The sequence below is a fragment of the Panicum virgatum genome, chromosome 3K, assembly GCF_016808335.1.
Source record: "Panicum virgatum strain AP13 chromosome 3K, P.virgatum_v5, whole genome shotgun sequence".
In the NCBI taxonomy this organism is placed as follows: Eukaryota; Viridiplantae; Streptophyta; class Magnoliopsida; order Poales; family Poaceae; genus Panicum; species Panicum virgatum.
Genome location: NC_053138.1, coordinates 55,023,636 through 55,050,444, shown reverse-complemented (window position 1 = coordinate 55,050,444; position 26,809 = coordinate 55,023,636). Strand labels below are relative to the sequence as shown.

At 45.4% G+C, this 26,809-nt stretch overlaps 1 long non-coding RNA gene across 1 annotated transcript; it reads left to right on the top strand.

Moving 5' to 3' along the window:
- Nucleotides 1–360: 360 nt before the first annotated feature.
- LOC120699709 lies at nt 361–3,141 on the top strand. Its single transcript, XR_005685555.1, has 5 exons — nt 361–888; nt 1,680–1,754; nt 1,832–1,884; nt 2,089–2,222; nt 2,753–3,141. It is a non-coding gene; the product is annotated as an uncharacterized LOC120699709 (long non-coding RNA).
- The last annotated feature ends 23,668 nt before the right edge of the window (nt 3,142–26,809 follow it).

Here is a 26,809-nt window from a genome sequence, read left to right as displayed (position 1 = left end):
CAATGCATATCGATCGAGCGAGCTCAATTTGTATGCATACAATGCCAGAATACAATAAAGAAGATACCATATTAGGCGATAGTGAAATTAACAGCGTACCAAAAAAATTTTAGTGACACGTCCGAACCAGCCGCATCACCTATATCGGATAATCGGAGACGTGTGTGGAAACCACGCGTCACCAAAACAGACCTCAATAATCGGTGACGCTTATTGAAAAGCAGCGTCATCGATAATGTGCATAAAAGGCGACGCGATTTTAACTGTACGCGTCTCGGATGACGCTATTTGTATTTTTGTATTTGTAAATAGACAAAAGAACTACAACCCTAGCTGCGCCCGCATCCATTCCCTCTCCCCAACTCCCCCGCTACCCACCCTGTCGCTTCCCTCTCGCGGCCACCTCCTCCGCCGCCTCCCCTCCTCCTCTCCCCTGCGGCCCCCTGCGGCGGCGACGCGACGCGCTCGGCCAGCAGCGCGGCAGCGGCCCGGCGGCTCAACTCGCGCGGCCCGCGGGGCGGCACAGCGGCGGCGCGGCTGCCTAGATCTATAGCACGACTGCGGGGCAGCGGCGCGTCGGCCTGGATCTGCGGCGGGAGCAGCGGCGGGCACGGGAGCAGCGGCGCGGGGCGAGGGGTCGCTCCGTCGGCGTGGAGCCGCGGCGGCGCACCCTTCCCCGCCGGCACCCTCCCCCGCTAAGGCGCTGAGCCACCTTCCCCTCCCTCGCCTCCTCACTCCTTGCTCCGGCGCGACGACGAGTCACCAGGCCTGCGCGATGGCCGACGGCGCCAGCAGTGGCGGCGGTGCGCGAGACAGGGCGAGTAGGTGGTGATTGACTACGGCCGGCGCCGCATGATCTGCAGCTACTGCCGATCTTCCGGACCCACGGTACCAGTTCCCGAAACCCCATCTGATGAAACTGATTCGCTCTGCTTCAACCTGGATCTGATCATGATGCTTGGTTGATCGTGGAATCGCCCGTCTGCATCTGACCCCAAATCACCACGATAATTTGTGAATTTCTGTGTATAAATGTTTCTGATAGGGGTACTGCATAATCACGATGGCTTAATTCGTAGTTGGATCAAGTTTCAGCTTATGCTCATAAGGAATGCTTGTGGTTGCGAATTGAGGGGCATTTTCTATGAATCTGTTGAAGCATAGTGAAATGCGCAGTTAATCATTAATTTGTTAGACTATATGCTTCAACACCTCGGTGATCTGCTCAGCCTGTATAATAGTAACAAGCCAGCAACCATCTGCTTTTGACTCACTGAAATGATCAACACCTTGGTGATCTGCTCAGCCTGTATAATAGTAACAAGCCAGCAACCATCTGCTTTTGACTCACTGAAATGAAATTGGAAAATAGGCCATTGTTAGCTCTTTACTAGAACGATAGATTTGAGCCATGTCACATATGTATCTGCCTATCTGGTGCTTATTTCTTTAGGTTTACATATTTGTTTTGTTAAAAAGAACTATACCTGTTCGTAGATGATAACTAAGCCTGCATGGTTGCAAGCTGGATGCCATAACAAACTATACTTTGCTAGGCATCTGGCTTAACATAGACCACATCATCAGTTATAGAATAGACAGATTCACAGGTTGGCTGTATGTGTATCCTTTGATATGTGAAGTGACAGTACCTGGACTGATAAAATCTATCATTTCAGGTTGCAACTGACAAGTGCATTATGGCATTCTTGTTTCTGATCATTTGTGGTGTTATTGCAATAATTGTTGTTAAGGTATGTTATTTTCTTTACAAGGTAGCGTTTGATGTTTGTCTTTTGCTCTACCTAAACAGTATTAGTTGTGCTTGCAGAGGTGAAAGGTTGGAGAGCCTAGTGGAGTGTGAATCTAATTGATGCTTCACAGGTAGGGAAATTTTGCTATTTCAGCTACTTGCCATATTTGCACTGAACTTTCCATTATCCATTGTTTCAGCTAGTCATAACTCTGCTTGAGAGAGTGGAGTTCCAGAAATTTGTGTGTAGGATTTAAGAGTTATGAGCTATATATCTAAGACTCTAGTTTGTATACATGATCTGAGTCATGAGCTCTGATTTTTTTCCTGTGCAGTTCAATAAGCTTGTACAATGGTCTGCTAATGCTTCTAGCAGTTGACATACCTGAAGGCTTGTGCTGAGTAACATGTGGACTCTACCAATGACTTCACTAACAAAGAGAAGGCTGCTGGTCACTTCACTTTGAAGGTATAATTACTGATTCACAATTCTATCGTTGTTTTGGAATATGTGCAGTTTGCTGGTTATAAGCAGATTTAGTTAATTACATCTGCACTGCTTATTTAGTTACATTAGATTTTGATCATGATGAACTGGTGAGCTTCCATTTTTTTTGTCTGAATTATGTTTTGAGCTAGCAAGTACTGAAACAGGAATAACAGATATTCTTGTTATTCAGGTTGATGAGATGGCTTAGATATTCAGGTTTTGAGATGCTTTACTCTGTACCATATAGCTATCTTAGATAGCAGATCTAGCACTGGATCCCATAGTCTGTATTGGTGCACTATTCTCCTTATCTCTTTTGGAGAACTATGATTTATGTGTTCATGTGTTTATGCATACTAGATATTGGAATAAAATAACATCTTACTGTATTCTAGCTTGAGAACACAAGGTTGGTTGTGCATTTTCCTTCAAGTTGTCCATCTTACTGTATTTTGAAGCTGAAATCTATGCTTTAGAAATCTATCTGATCCTTCTCCATGTTCTTTCAGGCTTATGGATCAAACTATCAGGTGATTCTCAATAAGTAGTATTCACCAACATAGCACTCTCAGATGTGAATGCAATAACTTTTTTCTGTTGAAGAGAGCACTTGAGCATCAGTTGGAAAAGATATATTTGATATTGAACTGATTATCTTTTGCTGCATGCTGTCCACTTAATTGATAAGTCATATTGAATTACAGATTTGGTATCTATGTAACAGTACTACAATGCATCTGTTAGCTATATAGGACCATTGTAGTAGATTAGAGGATGCACTATGTATGAGCACAGATGTATGAATAGATGTATATATGTATGTGTGATCATAGGATGTACTATGATGTGTATATGACCTATTTCTTTTTATCAATTTTTGTCCCCTATTTTTTTTTAATTCGTCATAGGAGACGCTAGTTGCCAACCTGCGTCTCCAATGACCCAACATCGGAGACGCGAAAGTAATGAGACGCGTCACTATTGACCCTTATAGGAGACGCAGATAATTAAGAAACGCGTCTCCGATAAGGGGTCATTGGTGACGCGAAAAATCTGCGTCACCAATGTGATTCACATCGGTGACGAAAATTTGGTGACACTAATTTTTTTCGTCTCCAATGAGAGTTTTTCCGTGTCTCCAATGAGGGGTTTTGGCATAGTCACGCTTCTATGGCAATCCTAGCAACTCAGCACATGTGAATTGGTAGTGCCGCTTTGGTGGTCCCATGCAGTGCCTACAACAAAACGAGATGCTGTGGGCAGAGCCTGTGTGAACACCGTCTTCATGGCTCATGGTGAACTTGGTTCACCGAGCCTCGCCACACAACATGTGTTGATGTTCAGAGTCATCCAAATATCGCTTGCTTCTTCCAAATCGGTTGCACTTAATTTAGGCACTCGGTATGTGTATCAATTATGTCTTTAGAAACCCAAAGGAGCGACACGACCTAGAAGAAGCCGATATATACATTCATATGAGTATGACGAAGAGGAAGATACAAAGTTTCGTACCCACCAATACTACAAAAACAATTTGTAAGATCCTTTATTTAGCACCACATGAAAAAAATGCTATAGGGCATGGATAGAGTAATTACTACTAGTTACTTCTAATCTGAGCCTCCCACACCTTAAATTCATAAGCTAACCAACTTCTCTGCAAGCTAGACGACATGAAGGCCCATGTAGCTAAGCTATCCATATATATGCAGGTAACAGTAACACCACTGGACTTGCTCGTATAGTTTGCACGTGTCCAGCTAGCTGATGCTGCGTTTAGGGGTTGAAGAATGAAGATCGGTCCCGGGGTTGGTCTGGCAGGCACCTCGTCCATGTGCGGGCTCAGCTCCACAGTATCCGGGACAGCAGTAGAAGAAAAGGATGGCTTGCTTTCTATCCTGATGCCTCGCATTTCTGTTTACAGTGAAAGAATTAACAGCCATGATGGAACAATGCGCGTGTTTCTACTCTTATGGCTGTCTCTCTGTTTGAACTCTTGCGCTTCAGTGGTCAGATTGAATTGCATATTTATAGCCAGCCTAGTTGTTCCATCGGTAAATTAATTGGACTCAAAAAGGGTTTTCCGAGAGTCGTGTCCAAGGAAAAGCTGTTCTACATCATTATTTGATGAACCACTGGGCAACCCCTCCCCTGTTCTCTGAACCACTGGGCATACCCATTTCTGACCGATGAACCGGACACCGAGGCTGGGCTACCTCCCCTGTCGAACTGCTACCATCAACCTCGATTTCTTCCATGAAGACGCCAAGTCGCCATCTAGTGTCAAGGGAAACGGCGCAGTTTTCTCTGCAAAATAGGCAGGCACAATTGCTGCTGATAGAAACATTCACCACAAGTTGTAGTTGTGGTTTGCAAAACAGGCAGGCAAAATAGAACACAGACGCAAATCCAACTAGTAATCCAGAAGCACTCTGGATTGCATTGGTTTCACCAAACACCATCAATCATCAGCATGCTAATTAATCTCGCCCTTACCAGTTGTAGTTGTAGGGAGCAAATCACCGCAATTTTTGTTCAGTTTTACGCTAGTTTAGTGAGGATGCAGGGGGAGCATAGTGGAGATACAACAGTAGACACATCTGGTTTCTCTTTGCACTACTACTAGCCCTGTCCAGCTTCCTTGCCCACAGAGGACGACACAAAACCTAGATAGCTAGTATAGCACACATCTGTAACATGTCAAGGTTTACACAAACACCATTAAGTACATCATAAAAAGTCTCACGGTGCAAAACCAAGAAAACGAAACAACACACAAAATACCTGACCTTTAATTAAATCTGCAACTAATGCTGCTACTGGAATGTTAATTAGCTCACGAGATAAAGAAATGTGGAAGCATCTCGATGAAACTTAATCGGCTTCATGCATTATCTTCTTGAGCTGATGTATCCATCCTTGTTTTGGTTTTAGCTGATTTAGTAAGCTGGAGCCGACACTACACCATGCCTAGTTGCTGGTGACAGGCAAAGTAGCCTAGGAGCAAAGTGATCAACACTAGCTGGAAGGCATCATGGCAACTAGTTAACAGAGCCCAGCCACTGCCAAACCCGTAACAGTACAGATTGGTGCGAAGATCTGGCGAACCCTAAGCCAACTCCTCCTGTAGTGTATATAGATCATGCTGGTGTTAGTATGATTCCCCTTGCCTCCAATTTCTATTCGATCGAAAGCTTTTATTACAGCAAACTTCCCTGTCCATGTATATTTTGTAGTAGTGGATCTGGCGAACCCTAGGCTATATGCATCTTGAATGGTTGGCTTCATTTCTCATGCCTCTCATTAGTTTCTATTTTATAGTCTGACGAGAATAGACAACCACAAAACTACTGTTGTTGGCATTCGGATTCTTTAATTTGGTTGTTCCCCTTTAAATCTCGTTCTTCAGTATATATATAGCTCATACTGAGTTGCAAATTTAAAGCCACGTTATTCCATATCACCTAGCTAACAACGATGGAAACATGATGACGTATGAAGTTTAAAAACCAAAGCTTCCCTGTGTCCTTGCTTCCAGTAGAAAAGGGCATCATGTTACTTCTAATCTGAGCCTTCTGCGCCTTAAAGATTCATAAGCTATACCAACTTCTCTGCAAGCTAGAAATGAAACCAAGCCCTGTGCGCTCGCCCTCCAGCCCAAGCACTTTATTCAAACAGCTCCCAGAAAACCGGAAGGCCCAAACCACGCCGGTGAGCTACTCCGGCGCCAGCATGTGAGATCATTTTTTTGTTTCTGTTCTTTTCTCCCCAAATTCACTGCTGACAAGGGGGTCAAGTCCTAGATATTGATCTAGTGGTTGACCACTTTATAGCAATATCTGAAAAGGAAGGCTTGCTTTCTATCCTGATGTCTCGCATTTCTATTTTACGATGAAAGAATTTTCACAGCCATCATGGAACTATGCGCTTGTTTTTACTCAATGGCTATTTCTCTGATTGAGCTCTTGCGCTTCTGTGCATGGCTGGTCAGGCTGACAGCATATTATATAGCCTGTTGAAGCAGAGAGGTCAAGTTGTGGTGCTATGCGACATGTCTTTTGGTGGGGTCATTTCCACTTTTATTAGGTAGCTCTATCGTTCAGAACATTTTTTTTTGTAAATTTTCTTTACAAGCGCACAGGAGCATAATAATGGTCCACACCAAACTTCTTCATCTTCACTAATGTAAGGAAACAAGTACAATTAGTCGCACTTGCCAGCTTCCATGACGGCTTTCTCTATGAGATAGCCCGAGCAAAGCTAACAGCCTGAATATTGAGCTGTGAGGCTTTACTTACGACATTGTCCTATGAACACGAGAAGTATGGAAATGAAACGTATTTCATGAATATAATGTCTATTAAAGGTTATATATGGAATATATAATAAATGTGGAATGTTTTGATTGTAGAATCATTCCTAGAAAAATACACTCTCGTTTGTATAGGCTTCTGCGAAATAGGCTTATGTGGAAGAGCCTGTAGCTTAATATTTACAAGAGCATCGGTAGCACCTCAAGTCCTGAGTTCGACTCCCTGTGAGAGCGAATATTTTAGAATTTAATGGCACTGTGATTTCAGTGGTAAGCGACATTCTTGGCAACACCGAGGCACCTGTGGTGACTTTATCAATCTTGAGATGCTCATAGGGGTAAGGTTCACGTTCGTGTATTCATAGGGTGAGTGTGCGTACGCTGTAAGTTTCTGAATTGTACTTTTGTCATCTCAAGAAAAATCTGTATAGGCTTCTATTATTGTGCGGAAAATCATAACAAGCTAGCAGTAGACCAATCCTCTTTGGGTGAGGAGCAGTACAAAGGTGGGCATCCAGGTTCTATTGCTCGACAGCTACCAGAGGTTGTTGCTGGTCATAATCTCTCAAGCCTGCATACATAAATAGAGAAGATATATAGCTAAAGGGAACTCAACAGACCAAACTTTGAGCTGCGAGGTTTCGGCACAACGACGTGCTCCTTTCATTCTCAGACACCTCCCAGCCCTATGAAAGCAACAAGATTCTGAAGATTATGTGAACAAAAATTCTCTCTCCCTTTCTCTGGATTATGGGTGGCTCTTGCTCCCACTCTCCCAACCAATTATATCAGTGGGTCCTCTCGCTACATTGTGAAAATTGTAAATTCCTCCTTCCGCAATACAGGTCCAATTTATTGAGAGTAGCTCATTCATAATGATAATTCATTGAAGAAAATATAAGAAAAAGATGTACTTTTCATTCCATAACTATCACAATAGTGTGACTTTTATCCTTTTTGTTTTAATTAGGGAAATCAATCTCTTAACTAGATAAAATGGTGCACCAATCATCCACACCTCGGCTTAACAATGGTTTATTAGTTCCATCGAGCAGCCGGCAAGGGTTTTTGCGGCAGCAAATGGAACAGGGAGAGGTTTATTTCACTTAAGAAATTATGATGTGGCGAAGCAGTGATAATTTTCAAATGATTATGTGTCCAAAACTGTTGTAAAATTGCACTAAACTGTTGCTAAGCCTTAGGGTTGATTTGTGTTCGGTTTAATTATTAAGGGATTTTTTGGCACCAATTAAACGTAAGGTAAGAAAGTTGCAGTAGTAGACCAATCCGTTTTGGGTGAGGTGCAGTATAGAGGTGGACGTCCAGGTCCTCTTGGGCAGCAGAGGTTGGTGCTAGTCTCGCCAGCTTACATAACTAGCTAGAGAACATAGCTACAGGTCTACAGGAAACTCAACTGATGGATCATTGAGCTGTGAGATTTCAGCCACAACGATATGATGCTTCCATTCTCAACACCTCCCAACCCTATAAAAGCACCAAGATTCTGAAGATTATGTGAACTAAATAATTAATCCTCTCTCTCGCCCCCTTTCTCTGGATTGTGTGTGGCTCTTGCACCCACTCTCCACACAAATTCTATCAGTGGGCGGTCTCACTATATAAAAACAGTAATTACTGTTGTCTCAAGTTTGTTCAAAGATAATTCACATTATATTGCTTTACAGTATGTGCGTCTCTCTCTCTCTCTCTGTATGTGTGTGTGTGTGGATTTTGTGTGGCTCTTGTACACACTTTCCCCACCAATTCTATCAGTTGGTCATCTCACTGCATTGTAAAAATTATAAATCTCCTTCCGCAATGTAGGTCCAACTATTTATAGTGAGTAGCTCGATCATTCGCATAATTTAAAGTTATTGGACCCTTTACTGAGGAATGTTGAGTACTCTATCCTGCTTGTGATGAGTGAATTGTCAACCGTGCGGTGTGATCGTGCGCTTGGTCTTTGGATTGCAGGTACACGGGCGTCGAGTGTCGACGGGGAGCTGCCGTGGAGGTGCTGTGGCCGATGGACCGTGCGGTGGACGGCGGTGAAGGGCAGCCGGGACCGGAGCTCGGACCGAGCGGCAGCTGTGGCGTCCACTCCTGGATCGAGGGCGCAAGCGGCGATGGAAGACGGGTTTTCTTGGTTTGCGCCACAAAACCAAGGAGGCGGACGGCGGTTGAAGACGCCAAGTCGTGGAGGCACGGGCGTCGGTCTCGGGACTGACGGAGGCGACGGGCGTCAACGGCGTCTAGGGCCTCGCTGTGGGCGAGGAGGTGACGGGCGTCGGGCGGCGTCTAGTGCTGTCAGGAAGCCGAGGCGGGAACGGCGTCTAGGGCACGGCGTGGAGGTGGGAATCTTCCCGCGCGTGAGGTTTTGGCGGTTTTCTCAAAACCGGCCACCTACCCGGGTTTCGCGGACCCTCCAAAACCGCGGACTGGATCTTCATCAAGATGGCGGCATCGCGGAGAAGACTTCATTTCGAAGAAAGAACCTCGGCCGTCGGATGAGATCGTGTACAGGGGGTGCTGCAGGCCAACCGGTCTGACCGGTCCCTGGCTCCGGTCTGACCGGTCTAACCAACCGGTCTGACCGGTCCAGCGTACCGGTCTGACCGGTCCCCCGGGTATAAATACCCCTTCACTTGTGTTAGGTTAATTGTGGCTTTTGTATTTCGTCCGTGAATTGTTCTATCTCCCAGGTCGCCGCCCCTGTGTTCCTCTCCCTGTGTTCCTCTCTTTAGAGTAGATTTTGTCCATGGATTGTTGAGACCTTGTGTGAGATTTGATTGGGAAAGGAGGTCCTATCCTCCTCGTGCCCTCTGGGCTTTTGAATCGATTAAATCTCATCGTTTTTGTGCCCGTTAGTGATGAATTTTGGTTTCGTTTTTGGTGCACACGATTGTGATGGTTCCACAAATTCTTTGCTGTGATCCCCGTACTTCTAGCCCTGTCCTAAACCCTCTGGAATCACTAGCTCGTTCGAATTCGATTTCTTGAGTTCTAGAGAAAACCCCATCCCTTTTGATCTCATCCCGAAATTCTCGTGCTATGGATATCTTTAGGGTGAGATCTCTTGGGGATACGTTCTTGGGATAGGAACGAAGCCTTACTCCAAGTTTCATTGAATTTGAACGCAATTTGCTCGAGATTCGCGGTTTGAAGGTTGGATTTCGGGGGTTTTCTGGGTGCCACCGGTCAGACCGGTAGGCAAGACCGGTCAGACCGGTCTGCCAGTTTTTGAACATCCGAGACCGGTCAGACCGGTACAGTGCACCGGTCAGACCGGTCCAGGCAGATCAATTCTGCAGTTTCCCGATTTGCTTCCGATTTGCTTCGTGGTTTCGCTCGCTCGTTCGAGGCCTTTTGTGTTGGTTTAGATTTTCTATAGCTATTCCAAACTCTGGTCAGAACGCTTGAGGGCTTGGGTGATTTTTGGGATATAGGCCGACGGTTTGAATTTCGGAAGAAATTTTGATCGGCTCCCATTCACCCCCCCTCTGGTCGCCGGCTTCGCTCCTTCAATTGGTATCAGAGCATGGTTGAGGTTTTCAGTACCTTAACCGGTTCGAAAACCACTCGGCGACCATGGCGAGTCTTGCTAAGATCCCGGTGTTTTCCGGCGAGGATTATGCCTACTGGAAGGTTCGCATGAGAACCTTCCTGCAGAGCATGGGAGCCGATGTCTGGGAAATTACCACGAACCAGCTTTACGAGGTGCTTGCTGTTCGGACCACACCTCTCCAGGTGACCCAGCACGAGGCTAACGCCAAGGCCGTCAATGCCTTGTTCGCTGGCGTTTCTCGTGCGGAGTTCTCACACGTCCAGGGTTTTCAGGAAGCCCACAAGATTTGGACGTGCCTTGAGAACTACCACGAGGGCACACCTCAGGTGAAGGCCAGACTGTTCGAGACTCACCGGCGTGAGTACGAGAACTTCACACAGGAGCCGGGTGAGAGCATTGACTTGATGTTCAGTCGTTTTCAGTCGATTGTGAACAAAGTCAATGCGAACAGATCTGCTGGTGCCCTTGAGTACACAGAGCACGAGAAACTTGACCGCTCTGTGTGGGATCTCAAGGTGAACACGATCATTGAGTCTGCAGGCTATGAGACTCTGACCATGAACGAGCTTTTCAGCAAGCTCAAGGCCACGGAGGTGGATAACCAGACACGAGCCAAGCTCAATGGTGCCCCTCCTTCCAAGAGCATCTCTCTTGTGACTGGCCCAGGTGGATCGAGCTCTAACGCTAACTCTGCTCTTGGCTTTTCTCTTGCCTCTTTGCCTTCTGTTTCAGATGAGCAGCTAGAGACGCTGGGCGACGACGACTTGTGCCTCCTCATCAGCAAGTTCCAGCGCGTCTACCACAACAGGCAGAGGAAGAAGAACCCCGGGTGCTACAACTGCGGCGATCTGAACCACTTCATCGCCGATTGCCCCAAGAAGTCCGGCAGTGGCCAGAACAACTCCTTGGACTACTACCGCCACCGCGACCGCGACGAGGGAGGCTCCAACAAAGAGCGTCGGCGCCACAAGCACCGCAGTCGTGACCGGGGAGGACACTTCGACAAGGAGTTGCTCATGAAGCGCTTCCAGTACAAGGCCAAGAAGCGGGAGAAGGCCTTCCTGGCGCAGCTCAGCGACCTCGACAAGAGCTCCGACACCGACCGCTCTTCTTCACCAACCTCCGACGACGACGACAAGAAGAAGAAGAAGCGGGACAAGGAAGCCACCGGCTTCATCGGCCTTTGCTTGGCGGCCGGTCGGCGCAAGAGCTTCTGCACTATGGCGGGCGAAGCCGATGGTGCTCGTGCGTCTTCGGGTGGACATGCTACACCGACGCACTCCGGCTCTTCTCCTGGATCCGAGAGTGATTCATAGGTAAACTCCACGATCGACCTGCTTGATACAGAGGTTAGGGAGTTGTACGCCGCTCTCGACAACCAGAAGAGGCTGCTTAAGGAAGCAGCTAGAGAGCGTAGAAAGCTTAGGGCCGAGCTGGCTTGTGCTAGGGAGAAATCTAGTGAGGATGAGTGCGCTGGCTGCATATCTCACATGAATGATCTTGTTGCTCTCCGTGTCAAGCATGATGAGAACATCGCAAACTTAGATGTTGCTAAGACTTCGCTTTCTGATGTGTCTCACGAGCTAGCCAAGGCTAAGCATGAGCTTGAACTTGTCAAGGACGCTCCCATTGTTAGTGATGTGCTTGAATGCGATGAGTGTCCTATCTTCAAGTCTGATCTAGCTTCTTTGCAGTCCAAGTTTGCTACTGTTGTTTGTGAACTAGAGGAGCTTAGATCTAGGCCTGCTTTGCTTGGCGCTTGTAAGCTTTGTCCCACGCTTAGGTTGGAGCTAGAGGAGAAGAACGCTTTGATCGTCTTTTGGAAAGACTAAGGTCGTAGAGTCTAGCCCACCTATTGACTGCTCTGTTTGCCCTGGTTTGATTGCTGATCTGGATAGTCTTGCGGTAGAGAAAGCCAACTTGGAGAATGAGAATACCTATCTTAGGGTGATTCTGAGTTGGGTTTCTAGCAGTGAGCCGTAGTTGGGCATGATGATTAAGCAGTTCAAGAGTGGTGATGGGTTTGGGGTCGGTTACACATACACGAAGTCAGACTTTGACAGGTTGTATGGTAAGATTGGCAAGGCTGCTAGAAACACTGCTAGCACAAGCACGCAGCCTTCACTTGTTGACCCCCGCGGATGGTGTGCTTAAAGAATCACCGAAAGCACCTCCGCAGAAGCAGGTTTGGGTTCCAAAGCCCAATGAGCTGAGGAATTCCCTCAACACGCTCCCTGCTGCCATAGCCCAGGTTGCCCAGAAGAAGAGGGCTGCTCCTCCCCATCCGCAGGCTAGGCCTCCACCTCCCAAGCGTGAGGTGAGGTACCTCTGCGAGTTCTGTGACAGGGAAGGTCACCTGGAGGAGTTTTGCTTCAGGAGGAAGCGGGCTGTGAGGAGAGAGCAGGAGAGATGGAACGCGGACATGTACTCTGCTCGGGTGCATGGTCCTTCTCGGCGTGCTGATAGGCGAGATGCTAGGGCGCGCCGTGTAGGTGGAGGTCAGGGAGACGGTGGTGGTTACCGTGCTCCAGCGGGTGGTCGCTTTGCCGGTCGTGCTCCTGGTCATTTTCAGTACGGCTATGGACCACGGGACCGAGACTTTGGAGGAGGTTTTGAGGCTCCACGCTTTCCTCGCGGTGGTGATCGTCAGCCTCGCGGTAGACGGGATAGGGAATATGCTTTGCCTGACTTTGGTTACCCTTCTGTAGAGCAAATGGCTCGTCACTGGTTTGCTTCTCACTTTGCTAACCCCAGTGTCGAGACGTTTGCTCCCCCTATGTCTCGTTGGTGATGCAGGTTGGTGGCTTGGAGAACAAGTGCTCCATGGATCTTGGTCTTATGCAGGTTTGATCAAGACTTGATGGTTCTCCAAGGCTGATGGATAGCCCGTGGTGGTTTGTGTATCTTCTGTACATTTGAGTTTGCTCTTTGAGTTCTTTGTACACTTTCTGCTTGTGACTTGTTGTAGATTCTTTATCTCATTCTTGCTTTGCTTGCTAGGTCTGTACTTGTGCTATGGTGGACTAGCCACTCTGTATGCTAGTTTTTGTGGTTTTATTATTGTCATGACTCTTGCTAGCTCAGGGTGTGTGTTTTGTTCAGTTCCCCTCATGCTTGTGTAGTTTTTGCTCCTTAGGTCTGGTTGCTAGCTCAAGTATCTTCTTCATATAGTCTTGCTGCCTTGCTTCATGTTGTTGAGTGCCTATAGACTTTTCTAGGAATATCTTCTGTCTTGATATGTTCTAGAGTGTCTTTTGGTATACTTTTGCATGTAGCTTGACTAACACCTAACCGTTTGCTTGAATTTTGCTCTGGATCTTTGGTGTTTGCTATTTCCTTGCGTCCTAGCTTCCCTTGTGCTAGGTATCACTTGTTGAGGAGGAGCTCTACCTCAGGTACCGATGATGATACGGAGTTACTGCGCCGGCTGCAGGCTCCGGCCCCTTCTATCTCGACTACCTCAGCTCAGGAGGACGATCCAGTACCACTACTTCCACTTCGATCGTTCAGCTCTACAAGAACCTGTTCGAGCAGAAGGTGGACCCGCTAAGGACGTAGGGGAGGTGACCTTGAGCTTGCTATGCTCTAGGTCCAGCGGGATCTTCATCGAGGTATGTGAGCGTTCGGCTGGTATGTTTTCCTCTCAGGATGGACTTGTGGTTTTCTGATTGTTGCCTTTTCCATGGTACTCAGTTGGATCCATTTGGTCTAGTCCTGTGTGTCTTTGAGCCATTGTATTTGCTGACTTTTCTTTGGTTAGCTTTGTAGATTTTATTTGCTTCTCTTGGTTTTCTAGGTTTGGTAGTTGCATTGTGCATATGCATTGTACATGTTTGCATTTTGCATTGTCTCACTTGCACTAGCATTCTTGTATACATTGCTATGATCTTCTAGTGCCTGCTAGTGTGAGTTGATAAACTTGATCATGTATAGCTTGCTCCATTGTGTATATGACATCATCTGAGTTAAGCTATTTTTTTGAAAATCTGAAAACATGATCACCCTGTCTTGGCTACTAGCATGTTAGGGCGTGTTGATATGCTTTGCTATCTTATTCATGCTAGTATAGCCTTTCGTTCAGCAATTCATACTAGAAATGATCTAAATTTGATAAAATTGCTTGAACTATTCTTAAAATGGATTGAAAAGATCCAGGTGGGATTGCTTGTCACACTGATCGAGCTTTCAGGACGGCTCACTTTGCACTTGTGAGAACCCGGGCAAGGCTGTGCATGACTGAAACGAGTGCTTTAAGCTTCTGATTGTCTTTTGGCATAGGCTTGGCTTTGTTGCTAAGTAAAGCATGACAAACTTTCAACCCCTGGCATTAAGAATTGATTGAGATAAATTTGATTGAAAAATGAATGTTGGCAACTTGTTTTGGCTGTTTTGGCTCACCTGTATGAGTTTGAGTAGCACTGCTTTCCTTTCCCTACTTGTTAGTGCTAGATCTTGGGTGATGCTTTTATTTTTCCTAAACTGAACTTGCCTAGCTCTAGACTGATTTGATATACCCTGTTGAGCTAGATGCAGGTCTTGTTTATGGATGCACACGTGCTTCTGACTAGATGTTGCTCATATCTTTGTATCCCTGAATGCTTTCACTTACACCTCCTGCATTGCATTCATGGAATAGCATCTGTTCAGGGGGAGTTTCAGCTTCAGGGGGAGCTTTAGGTCTTTTTAGACTTGATGTGTGCATGTGCCAACAAGGGGGAGAATTTTGGGAGAAATGATCGAACAAGGGGGAGTGATCGAACAAGGGGGAGACTTGGGGGAGACTTGTTTGATTTTTGAAAAACTTGTTGTGCACAGGGCTTTGAGAGTGCATCATTTTGGGAGAGTTGCACTTGTGAGAGGGAAAAGCTTTGCTTGGGGAGTTTCTGCTTTGTTCTTGGCTCCTGGTTTTCCTCGTTTTCCCTCTGCTTCTTGCATGACTGCGTCGAGCGTTACCTCTGTCTTTGAGGAGTGATATTTTGGATTTTGATCGATTGCGTCGAGCCGTTGTCCCTGTCTTAGGGAATCGATTTGTACTTGAGTAAGTGACTGTTTCTGCTTGAGTTCTTCACTTTCTTGCTTGAGTTCTTCACTTTCTTGCTTCTCTTTTTATCACTTCTCTGCTTTCAAGTGGTGTGTTGACAATGCACTCATCAAGGGGGAGATTGAGGAATGTTGAGTACTCTATCCTGCTTTGTGATGAGTGAATTGTCAACCGTGCGGTGTGATCGTGCGCTTGGTCTTTGGATTGCAGGTACACGGGCGTCGAGTGTCGACGGGGAGCTGGTGTGGAGGTGCTGTGGCCGATGGACCGTGCGGTGGACGGCGGTGAAGGGCAGCCGGGACCGGAGCTCGGACCGGGCGGCAGCTGTGGCTTCCACTCCTGGATCGAGGGCGCAAGCAGCGACGGAAGGTGGGTTTCTTGGTTTGCGCCACAAAACCAAGGAGGCGGACGGCAGTTGAAGACGCCAAGTCGTGGAGGCACGGGCGTCGGTCTCGGGACTGGCGGAGGCGACGGGCGTCGACGGCGTCTAGGGCCTCGCTGCGGGTGACGAGGTGACGGGCGTCGGGCGGCGTCTAGGGCCGTCAGGAAGCCGAGGCGGGAACGACGTCTAGGGCCACGGCGTGGAGGCGGGAATCTTCCCGCGCGTGAGGTTTTGGCGGTTTTCTCAAAACCGGCCACCTACACGGGTTTCGCGGACCCTCTAAAACCGCGGACTGGATCTTCATCAAGATGGCGGCATCGCGGAGAAGACTTCGTTTTGAAGAAAGAACCTCGGCCGTCGGATGAGATCGTGTACAGGCGGTGCTGCAGGCCAACCGGTCTGACCGGTCCCTGGCACCGGTCTGACTGGTCTAACCAACCGGTCTGACCGGTCCAGCGTACCGGTCTAACCGGTCCCGCGGGTATAAATACCCCTTCACTTATGTTAGGTTAATTGTGGATTTTGTATTTCGTCCGTGAATTGTTCTATCTCCCAGGCCGCTGCCCCTATGTTCCTCTCCCTCTGTTCCTCTCTTTAGAGTAGATTTTGTCCATGGATTGTTGAGACCTTGTGTGAGATTTGATTGGGAAAGGAGGCCCTATCCTCCTCGTGCCCTCTGGGCTTTTGAATCGATTCAATCTCATCGTTTTTGTGCCCGTTTGTGATGAATTTTGGTTTCGTTTTTGGTGCACACGATTGCGATGGTTCCACGAATTCTTTGCTGTGATTCCCGTACTTCTAGCCCCGTTCTAAACCCTCTGGAATCACTAGCTCGTTCGAATTCGATTTCTTGAGTTCTAGAGAAAACCCCATCCCTTTTGATCTCATCCCGAAATTCTCGTGCTATGGATATCTTTAGGGTGAGATCTCTTGGGGATACGTTCTTGGGATAGGAACGAAGCCTTCCTCCAAGTTTCATTGAATTTGAACGCAATTTGCTCGAGATTCGCGGTTTGAAGGTTGGATTTCGGGGGTTTTCTGGGTGCCACTGGTCAGACCGGTAGGCAAGACCGGTCAGACCGGTCTGCCAGTTTTTGAACAGCCGAGACCGATCAGACCGGTACAGTGCACCGGTCAGACCGGTCCAGGCAGATCAATTCTGCAGTTTTCCCGATTTGCTTCCGATTTGTTTCGTGGTTTCGCTCGCTCGTTCGAGGTCTTTTATGTTGGTTTAGTTTTTCTATAGTTATTCCAAACTCTGCTCAGAATGCTTGAGGGCTTGGGTGATTTTCGGGATATAGGCCGACGGTTTGAATTTCGGAAGATATTTTGATCGGCTCCCATTCACCCCCCTCTGGTCGCCGGTTTCGGTCCTTCATTTACAGCTGATGCACATTATTGTTTTGGACTTGTGGCATGGAAACTTTGTTCCAACATAATTCTAATTATATTTCTTTTACAATGTGAGAATATAAATACAATGAATATTGGATGACTTGTACTTAGCCTCGTGGACCGTTTGTATAGCACATATATAGTGCATTGGATCCCAAGCAATCAGAGATAAGAGTTATAAACTAATAAAGGGATTTCAAACAATAAGCTACTGTAAATCCTCCGTAATCTTTCCAATGAACTGGATCCTATCGGATATTTTGATCTCTTCCGTGTACTGTAACAAACCTGTAGTAGCACCGTGAGTAACGCTAATGTTCAAGTTGGACTAGAAGCAGATGAGTTTCTCATGTACTAGATGATAGCCCTTCTGTTGCTAAGATAGCTGAAAACAGTTCGCCCTGGGCACCGCCGTCAGGGAGGGAGTGCAGTTGTACATCAAAGTAACTAGCATCAGTAAATGTATGCGCAAACTAATCTAGCTTGATCCGTCTTGGCACCTTGATCAACGGACGAATGGGAATATGAGCTGTTGGGGTACTCTCGTATTGACGCAGAGGATGCGGCCATCTTAACGATGGTCATCCTCTGATCTGTTGTCGTTGAGGGAAGAGGCACAAGAAAGGTCGAAGCTGAGGCAGTGCAATCAGTAGCCGTATTGTTTATTTCTCTAAGTTCAGTCAGGTTTTTGATGATTCATTCATGGTTTACTATTACTAATTAATTAGGATAAAGTATATTTTTAGCCATCCAACTATTGACCGAGTTTGATTTTGGCCATGTAACTCCAAAACCGGGTATCCTTGACCATCAAACTATCAAAATCGTTCACATTTGGCCATCCGGTGGTTTTGGTGACATGGCTGACACATGGCGGTGGGGCCCACAATGTCAGGTTTTTTCCCTCTTTATTCCCTTCCGCTGTGTCTCGACCGGCCTCGCCGGAAACCTCGTCGCTCGAAAACTCTCGAGCTAGAGTGGTGCAGAGGGAGGGCGATGGCCGGCGCAGGGTGAGAGGAGAGGGAGAGAAGAGGAGAGAAGAGAGGGAGAGGAGAGAGGAGGGCTAACATGTGGGCCCCACCACCATGTGTCAACCACATCAGTGAAACCACTCTTCAAAACAGCTTGATGGTCAAATATGAATGGTTTTGATAGTTCGATGGTCAAGAATACCCGGTTTTGTAGTTTCATGGCCAAAATCAAACTCGAACAATAATTAGATGACCAAAAATAGACTAATTATGCCAAGTTTGGACCATTGTTCTTTTCTGAAAGAATTGAAAATTAGCCGCAGCAGAACTACCATGCACTTCTCCATTGATATACTAGAAATCCTCCATTGCAACATGTCATGTGGCTGTCGTGTTTCAAACCCTCCTGCTGTTTCAGTGTCTACCATGTCTAAGAGTAATACATTGAATGAAATGAATCTGAGTCTGCATCTTTGCAGAGCATCATGCACTATGCCTTAGTGCAGATAGTAATCACGAAGGCGACAGGCCTGTAACGGGTTGTAGTGGTTTCTACTAGAGTTTTAACAGCAGGATTTGAGCTTGGCCAATCGATCAAAGTTCGCAACAGTGTTGAACTTTGGACCTGGTAGCCTGTGACCCATTCCTGCCTGCTCGACAATTCGAGAGTACCAATGCTCTTTTACCCAGTCTGCAGTTTTTTGTATGGAAATCGGTTTTGGGTGGTCTGGAAGTCTCGTTGGGCATGAACGAAGAGTCAAGAGGCTTTTTTGTCAGCTACACAGTGTCGGTGACAGAAGTCCAAAAAGGTTTTGGTTCTGTTTCATCCCTCATGCCTCCCATTTCTATTTTACAGGCAAAGTTTCGCTGTCACCAAAACGGTTTGCATGCTTAGAGAAGCATCAGACTAGCTGTCAATCTCTTCTTTTTAAACTCTCAATCTTCAGCGGACCTGCTCAGACCGAGGTGCCAATTTATAGCTGAGTTATTCTGTCATGTGGTATTTGCTGATATGTATCACTACCACTATTGTTGAAGGCAGTTCATTACCCTCAGGAAGCATGTTCTTTACAATCTTTAATAGCTCATCAAATCCCTTATCGGTGACACCATTAGTTGCCTTCCATTTCAGCATCTCTAGCGTGGTACCCAACTTCTTCTGCTCCGGTTTGCAACTAGGGAACAACGGCCTTTTGTGATCCTCCAACATCTTCTCGAACTTTAATGCCTCCTTCACAGTTTCACTGTCTTTCTGTGCATCAAGCAACGCCTGACCTAGCTCGTCAGGTGGCTCCTCTTGTGCAACATTTGCTTCACCCTCGTCCATTGGTTCATCTTGAAAACCACCTGCTTCATGAACCCATGCCCAATCTGGAAGACTGTTATCACCATCGTCATCTTCTTCATTATCTTCCATCATAACTCCAACTTCGCCGTGTTTAGTCCAAAGGCTATAGTTACTCATGAAACCATTCAAGGCCAGGTGATTCCATAGAGTATCTTTTTTTCGGAATTCCTTTTTATTTTGGCAAACACTGTATGGACAACACATTAAACCCTTTGGCGATCTATTTGCCATTGCCGCCTTGAGAAAAGAATCTAAACCCTGAATCCATGCTGAGATACTCCGGTTTCCGTGCATCCATTGCCGGTCCATCTGTACAAATTAAAAAAAATCATGCTCATTATCCCTAAAAACAGGTTACTATGAAGTAATTCAAAAAAAAATGTAAATGTGTCATAGGCCACCTATCTAGTAAATTTAAACTAAATAGCAAAATAAATTGGCACAATAACATATACACATGTCACCATGAAATAATTCAAAAAATCATTCTAAATGTGTGATAGTCAAACTATATAGTAATCATTCTCTAAAAAGCAACAAATCAATTCTACCTTGCTCAAATTAATGAACAAATTAATAAATCATGCCCATTTTCCCTCATTCTTAAAATCCTTAAAATTTTGCATAATAACATATACACATGTCCCCGTGAAATAATTCAAAAAAATTACTCTAAATGTGTCATAGTCAAACTATCTAGAAAACATTCTCTAAAAAGTAACAAATTGATTCTATTTTGCTCAAATTAATGAACAAATCGGAAAATTATGCTCATTTTTCCTCAACCTTAAAATCACTATTTTCTTTATCTAGAAAGCATGAAACAAAGAATAAACACCGTGAAAGAAGAGTGGAAGAAGCTACTAACCTTTGGTGCACTTGGATGGGTGAAATCCTCAAAAATTTGGGGGACAATGGGCAGCACCTCCCCTCTAACACGCCATGAGAGAGAGAGGAGGAGCTCGGCCAAATGAAATGGTCGGGCTGGGGAAAAAGGAGTGCCTGATATATGGGGCAATTTAGTGCCGGCTGGTGGCTCTAGCCGGCACTAAGTGTGGACTTTTAGTGCCGGCTAGATCCACTAGCCGGCACTAACTTGCAATTAACCAAGTTAGTGCTGGCTAGACTTTCCAGCCGGCACTAACGTGTCTTATGACTGTTGTGGCATGCGCGCGGACCGTTGGGGATGGCACGTTAGTGCCGACTGGTGTTTCTAGCCGGCACTAACGTGCCCGCCTTGTACTGTACAGGCACGTTAGTACCGGCTCCTATTTGACCGGCACTAACATGCTGGTACCAATACGACATTCTCCAGCAGTGTACTTCCATCGGCACCCATGTGACCACTCCAATAATTCTGTACACACATTCAAAAGAGAAACAAATAATCAATGTAGCATCTGATTCTTTGAGGACAATGTACAGACATTCAAAAGAGAAATAAATCATCAATGTAGCATCTGATTCTTTGAGGACAATGCTCCAAAATGTTGGGTACTCAGGCATTACAAATAGGGCGGCATCTGAAAAATCGTACGTCCGGTGCATGTGCATGTGTATGAAATGGAGTAGACGTGGATGAGTTGTGCTGCATCGTTCTGTTCGTGTGTGCATTGGTGGTGCCGTGGTGGACGGGGGGGGGGGGGGGGGGGGGGGGGTTGGGACACATTGTCATTAGCCCCCGTCAGGTAGACATAGAGCGACCTATACAAGCTGCAATCCTAAATCTTGACACTAAAACAATTAGAGCCTAAGAATATTTACAAAAAACAATCCTTACCTCTACCATGCCTAGTTAGATGATTTATGTTTTTCTTATGGTTTACTATTTTATTTAGAGAAAAGTCTAGTTTACACCCTAAAACTATCACAAAGTCCGATTTTCAACCTTCAACTATAAAATCGGATAATAGACGCTATCCAATTGTCGAAACCAGACAAGTTTGGCTCTTTGGATGGTTTTGTATTAGTCCAAAAAAAATCTAGTTAGATCTAAAATCAAAACTAATTTATTTTAAATCAGAAAAATATGTAACTAGTACCAATTTTTTTCTATAAATGTAACCTATGTGTTGTTGCTCTACTTGACTCTTATTTATTCAAAAATAATAAGCACAGCAACAAGCAAACAAATACTACGAATATGAAAAAATTGGATCCGAATAAAGGACAAGTAGAGTGCCAAATAGATAGGTTACATTTCTAGAAAAATGCTGGTACAAGTTTGCTATTTTTACTTAAAATGAATTTTTAAGTTTAATATTGATATTACTAATTGTTATAAAATAAAAAACCACCTTTGAAACCACTCAAAGGGCCAAGTTTATCCGGATTTTAGAGTTGGAAATCAGACTTTTCTGGTAGTTTGAGAGTGTAAACTGGATTTTACCATATATATTTTAAATTTAAATTGACCAATTTTTACCTCATACTGTTCCTACGAAAAGGTGGGTTAAAATTTTTTGGGCTGAAATATCTTGGACATGTACTAGCAAATATGGTGAAATAATATTTTTAGTAATAGGTCAACACAATTTTTGGATCATCAACAAATGTTCCTAGTGGAATGTGTTAATTATCTCACGAGATAAAGAAACGTGGAAGCATCGATGAAAGTCAATCAGCTTCGTGCAAGGTCTTGTTAGTAAACTACAAAGAAATACTGGCTTTGTTGATTCGTTAATAAACTACTAGAGCCAGCCGACTCGCCAGGCCTAGTTGGTGGTGACAGGCAAGGCAAGGAGAGCCTACCAGCAAAGTGAAACCGTCTGGAAGGTTTAATTTCAAAAAAAAAAAAAAAACCGTCTGGAAGGCAGCATGGCAACTAGCTAACAGAGCCTCCAATTTCTATTCAATTTGATCAATGGAAAGCTTTATGGTATGGTTGTTGCTTGTTGTTGTGCTTCTATCCATAGAGTAGCGGATCCACACATCTTCCATTTCATTTCTTGAATATCATCACAAGTGTACTTTCTCTCTAAGAAGCTCTTTTATAGCCAAGTTTCTCAATCAAATGCGTCTGCAATTTGCAACATATATATCGAAAGAATTTATTACAGTAAATTAAATTTCGTGTGCACATAATGGCTATATGCATCTTTGTGCCAGTAATGTCTAGATATTTCGATTTCATCCCTCAAGATTGATAAAACGGCTATTAATAGATCTTGTCCTATTTTTTTCTTCTTTTTAAATGCTGTGGGATGAACCAGGAGGTAATCGCAGAAAAAAAAACAGGTGGTGGAACGTCAATCCATACCATAAGTCCCAGGAATGTGCAACGCGGCTACGATTCGTTCCCTGTGACTGTGGACACGACCACAAATTTTTTTATTCAAACGAAAACGTACATTTCTTGAAAATAAAATGTTTATTCAAACAAAGAAACAACGCTCCTACATGATCGATGAAGCTGCAGGCACACATGACAAATAGTGGAGATCACACACATCATAGATGCCAGTTTATTTTTTACACGCACAGACACAAATGCTGAGCGCACAAACGCACAAAAGACACGACCATCAGTAGGTTCATGATTGATGGCCACACAGAGTACAATCATCAGAAGGGCTTGACGTAGACACTGATGATGTAGGTGCGGTTGTGTACAATAGCCGCTGAAAATATTAATAGGGACGGTTGTATGGCCGGTCCTAGAAATGTCTTATTTTTACAAGCATTTACTATAGAATTTTACCTAGCTAGTACAATGAAACAATTGATCTCACTACTACAGAATACATCATCGCAAACGCCCCATCACCGCCGGTTTGTTTCGAACCGGCGGTGATAGTCTATCACCGCCGGTTCCAAATGAACCCGGCGGTGATGGTAACATATCACCGCCGGTTCGTAATACGACCCGGCGGTGATGCTCTCGAGAGCATCACCGCCGGGTCGTATTACGAACCGGCGGTGATATGTTACCATCACCGTCGGGTTGTAATATGACCCGGCGGTGATGTGTTCTCCATCTATTTTAATTTTTCTAAACCGCTCTTTCACTCATCTCTCCCCCGAGGCTCCCTCCTGCCGCTCCTTTGCTCGCCTGCCTGCCCTTCTGCTCCGCCTCCTCCCGTGACCCGCTATGGTCAGCGACGGGATGCGCCCAGGCCAAGCTCCGGCGCACAGCCCCAACCTCGGCGCGCTCCGGCGAGGGCGAGCTTCACCACCGGCACGAGCCATCTCGGGTGCGGGCCGCCGCCCTAAGGACCCTGCCTTGCTTCGCCGGTCGCGTCACCCTAGCCCTCGTCGGCGGCTGCGCGCCCGGAGGCCGCGCCTACCTGGCCGGATTTGGCCGCCCACCCTGGATCTGGCCGTGGTCACCCGGCCGCCGCTCCCACCTGGGCGCCTCCGCCGACCCTTCCCCTTCCCTCTCTGCTCCTTTCCCCTGCGGCGGCGAGATCCGGTGCGGTGCCCCTCCCCTCCCCTCCTCACGACTGCCCCTAACCTCGCCTCCCCTCTCTTCCCCTGCAGGTAGGGAAGCGGCGAGCACGCGGCGGCGGCACGGAGCAGGGTCCGGGGGCGGCGCAGAGCGGGCCCAGGGCGGCGGCGGCGAGCAGAGTCCACTGCAGGAGGGCTCGTGGGGCGGCGACGGGCTGGGAGTAGCAGGAGGGTCGGCGCCTCGTCTCTGCGGTGGCGGGCAGCGAGCAGCAGGAGGGCCGGCGCCTCCTCTCTGCGGCGGCGGGCGGCGAGCAGCAGGGGACCGCCACCTCCTCTCTGCGTCGGCAGGCAGCGAGCAGCAGGAGGGTTTTTTTTTTGTTTTGGGACAGGTTCAACACCGCCGGTTGTGGAACCGGCGGTGATGGCCCTCCTTATCACTGTCGAGTTAAATCCAACGCCCCTCAAAACCGGCGGTGATGGCCATTTTGAACCGGCGGTGATGAGGGGCGCTGGAGTAGTGTCTGAATTTTGTAACTGGTCCAGAAACATCAACTGGTAGTGGAACCCGCCCCGGCTTGCTATACAAGCGCAGCAGTGATCTTTCCTGTCATTATATTCCACCACATCAAGTCCAAGCATGCAGGTCCTCACCTTGGTTTTGAGTGGGCAGCGTGGAATCCGGCCTGGCTTGCTATCACCACACATGTACTACAGTAATGATTTGTAGCAACGTCTTGTTTTTTTTTCAAAGGCGGACCAAGATATCACTCGTTCTTACAAAAAGGAGTGGGTATAATATAGCAATTGACCCACCCTTGGAAATGCTTTTGTAGGGGCGGGTCACTTCCTCACCCACCCCTAAAAATGTCATTTGTAGAGGTGGTTCACCACTTTCACCCGCTCCTGAACCATTTGTAGGGCTGGATGAGGCGGTGACCCGCCACTACAAATGAATTTTTAGGGGCGGATCACCCCCACCCCTCCCCCCTCCCCCCTAAAAATGGCCATACCTACTGACTCCCTTCTTACTCCTCCTGAGAAGCCATTGTTTGCTTGAGGGAGGAGCTCCCTGAAAATCCAAAAAAAAAGAATTAGGGAGAGAAGATTTTAAACTTTATTTCTTTAGAGTTGCAGGCCCTAGGAGGTAATTTGATGCCTATCCCATATCATTTCTAAGCTCTTTTGTTAGATTTAAGGATCAAATGGAGCTCTTGACCTCCATGGTGTGGATTTGTCATTTGAGGCTCCATTTCATTTGAAGTGTATAATTATGTCCATTTAGGACTCCATTTCATTTGAGAAAAAGATTTGATTTGTTTTTTTCTATCTTTACACACATACATGATAGTTTTTCTTCCAAAACTTAGTGGTACGATAATAGGTTGGGTTTTGTTTTTTTGTTTAGTACTATTTTCAATTGACTTTTTTTCAATATCTAGGCATATATGGAAGTATATATTTATGTCCATTTAGGGCTCCATTTTCTATCTTTACACATGCATGATAGATTTTTTTCCAAGATTTAGTGGCACCATAATAGGCTGGGTTTTGATTTTTTTAGTATATTTTAAATTGACTTTTTCTCAACATCTATGCATATATAGAAGTATACATTTATGTCCACTTAGTCCATTTTCTTTGACAAAAATATTTTATTTATTTTTTTTTGTCTTTACACACATGCATGATAGATCGTTGTCACACCCGGTTTTAAGGACAAAACCGAATGGATAGCTATATGTATGCCAGGATAAGTTTCATACATATAGTGACATTATAAGTGAATAATCAGTAACAGTATCACGAAAAAGATAAATAAAACAATTAAAAGACTGTCAGAGTTATACAGCTTATCCTGGAAATGAAGGTTTCAAACTTCACAGGCAATCGACTGGGGGTTGCGTACGCCTAGAACTCAGCATCATCTTCAAAAGACTTCCAAACCTTTTTCCTTCTGAGCAGCAGTAAGCAAGGGTGAGTACACTTATGGTTGGTACTCAGCAAGGCCACAAGAAATAACTAGAATTTGATTTATATCCATCTTTAAGTTTATTAATCATGTGAGGGTCCAAGCCGTTCTTGACCGTGAGCACGGCTAACTAGTTAGTTTTAACTCTGTAGAGGTTGTACATTTTTACCACAATTTGCGTAAAAGTTCCAAAGAACTTTGAACCCAACCATGCATGTGCCGGCCAAGCACGTTATCACACTTCCTTAGGTGTGACTGCATAGGGACGCTACGAGGCCTTTACAAAAAATCCTATATGTAAGTGTTGGTCCCAACAATTGCAGTCCCTCAGAAGACACAGCTTCCTTCACCTGCTCCACGACACAAGCCCAAACACCACCAAACGAGCCACCCCAACACCACATATAGTTCATCTAATTAATCAACCAAGACCAGAGCCATATATATAGTGTTGTGGTTGTACTGGTTTCCTGGGTGGTTCTCCATGTTCCAATTAAATTATATAATCTTGTAAAAAGCATAGATAGAAGTATGGTTAGGGTCACTTGCCTTTATTCAACGATAATCTACTCTTACTGCTCTTCAGCTCTTGCTCACTTGGAATTCTTGATCTTCAAACTTCAAACAACGATCCTTCAACTCGAAGCAATCATCGACAACATACAAAGCAAATAACAAGTACAACTAAGAACAATACAACAAAATAAAAGAAAGACTTTAAAAGAACGCACTAAAAGATAGGGCTTGTTGCTACGGTTACAAGAACGCAAGAAATGCGGAAAACGGAGCTACGGTTGAAAAGAAACAGCTATTAGAAGATTTGTATTATTATTGAACAAAAGAACTATAAGCTTTATTTATTTTAGTTATAACTCACATGCAAAGGATATTTAAAAGAAACACATTATATTTTCATTTATAAAAGTCGAAGTAAAACTTAGTCAAATTTTATTCATGATTATCTATGTACAAATTTCATTAAACTAAATAAACAATTAATTTGAAGGAAACATGTGAAAGCATCTAAATGCACAACTTTATAATTCTTGTTGAACTAACAAAATAAATTACAAATATATTTGAGTTGACATTTAATCAAGTTAACATTAATTATGAAAACTGGAGTAGAACTCTAATTTGCTTTTAATTAGAAGAGCTAATTGGAAATAGACATTAATCAAATTAAATTTATATTTA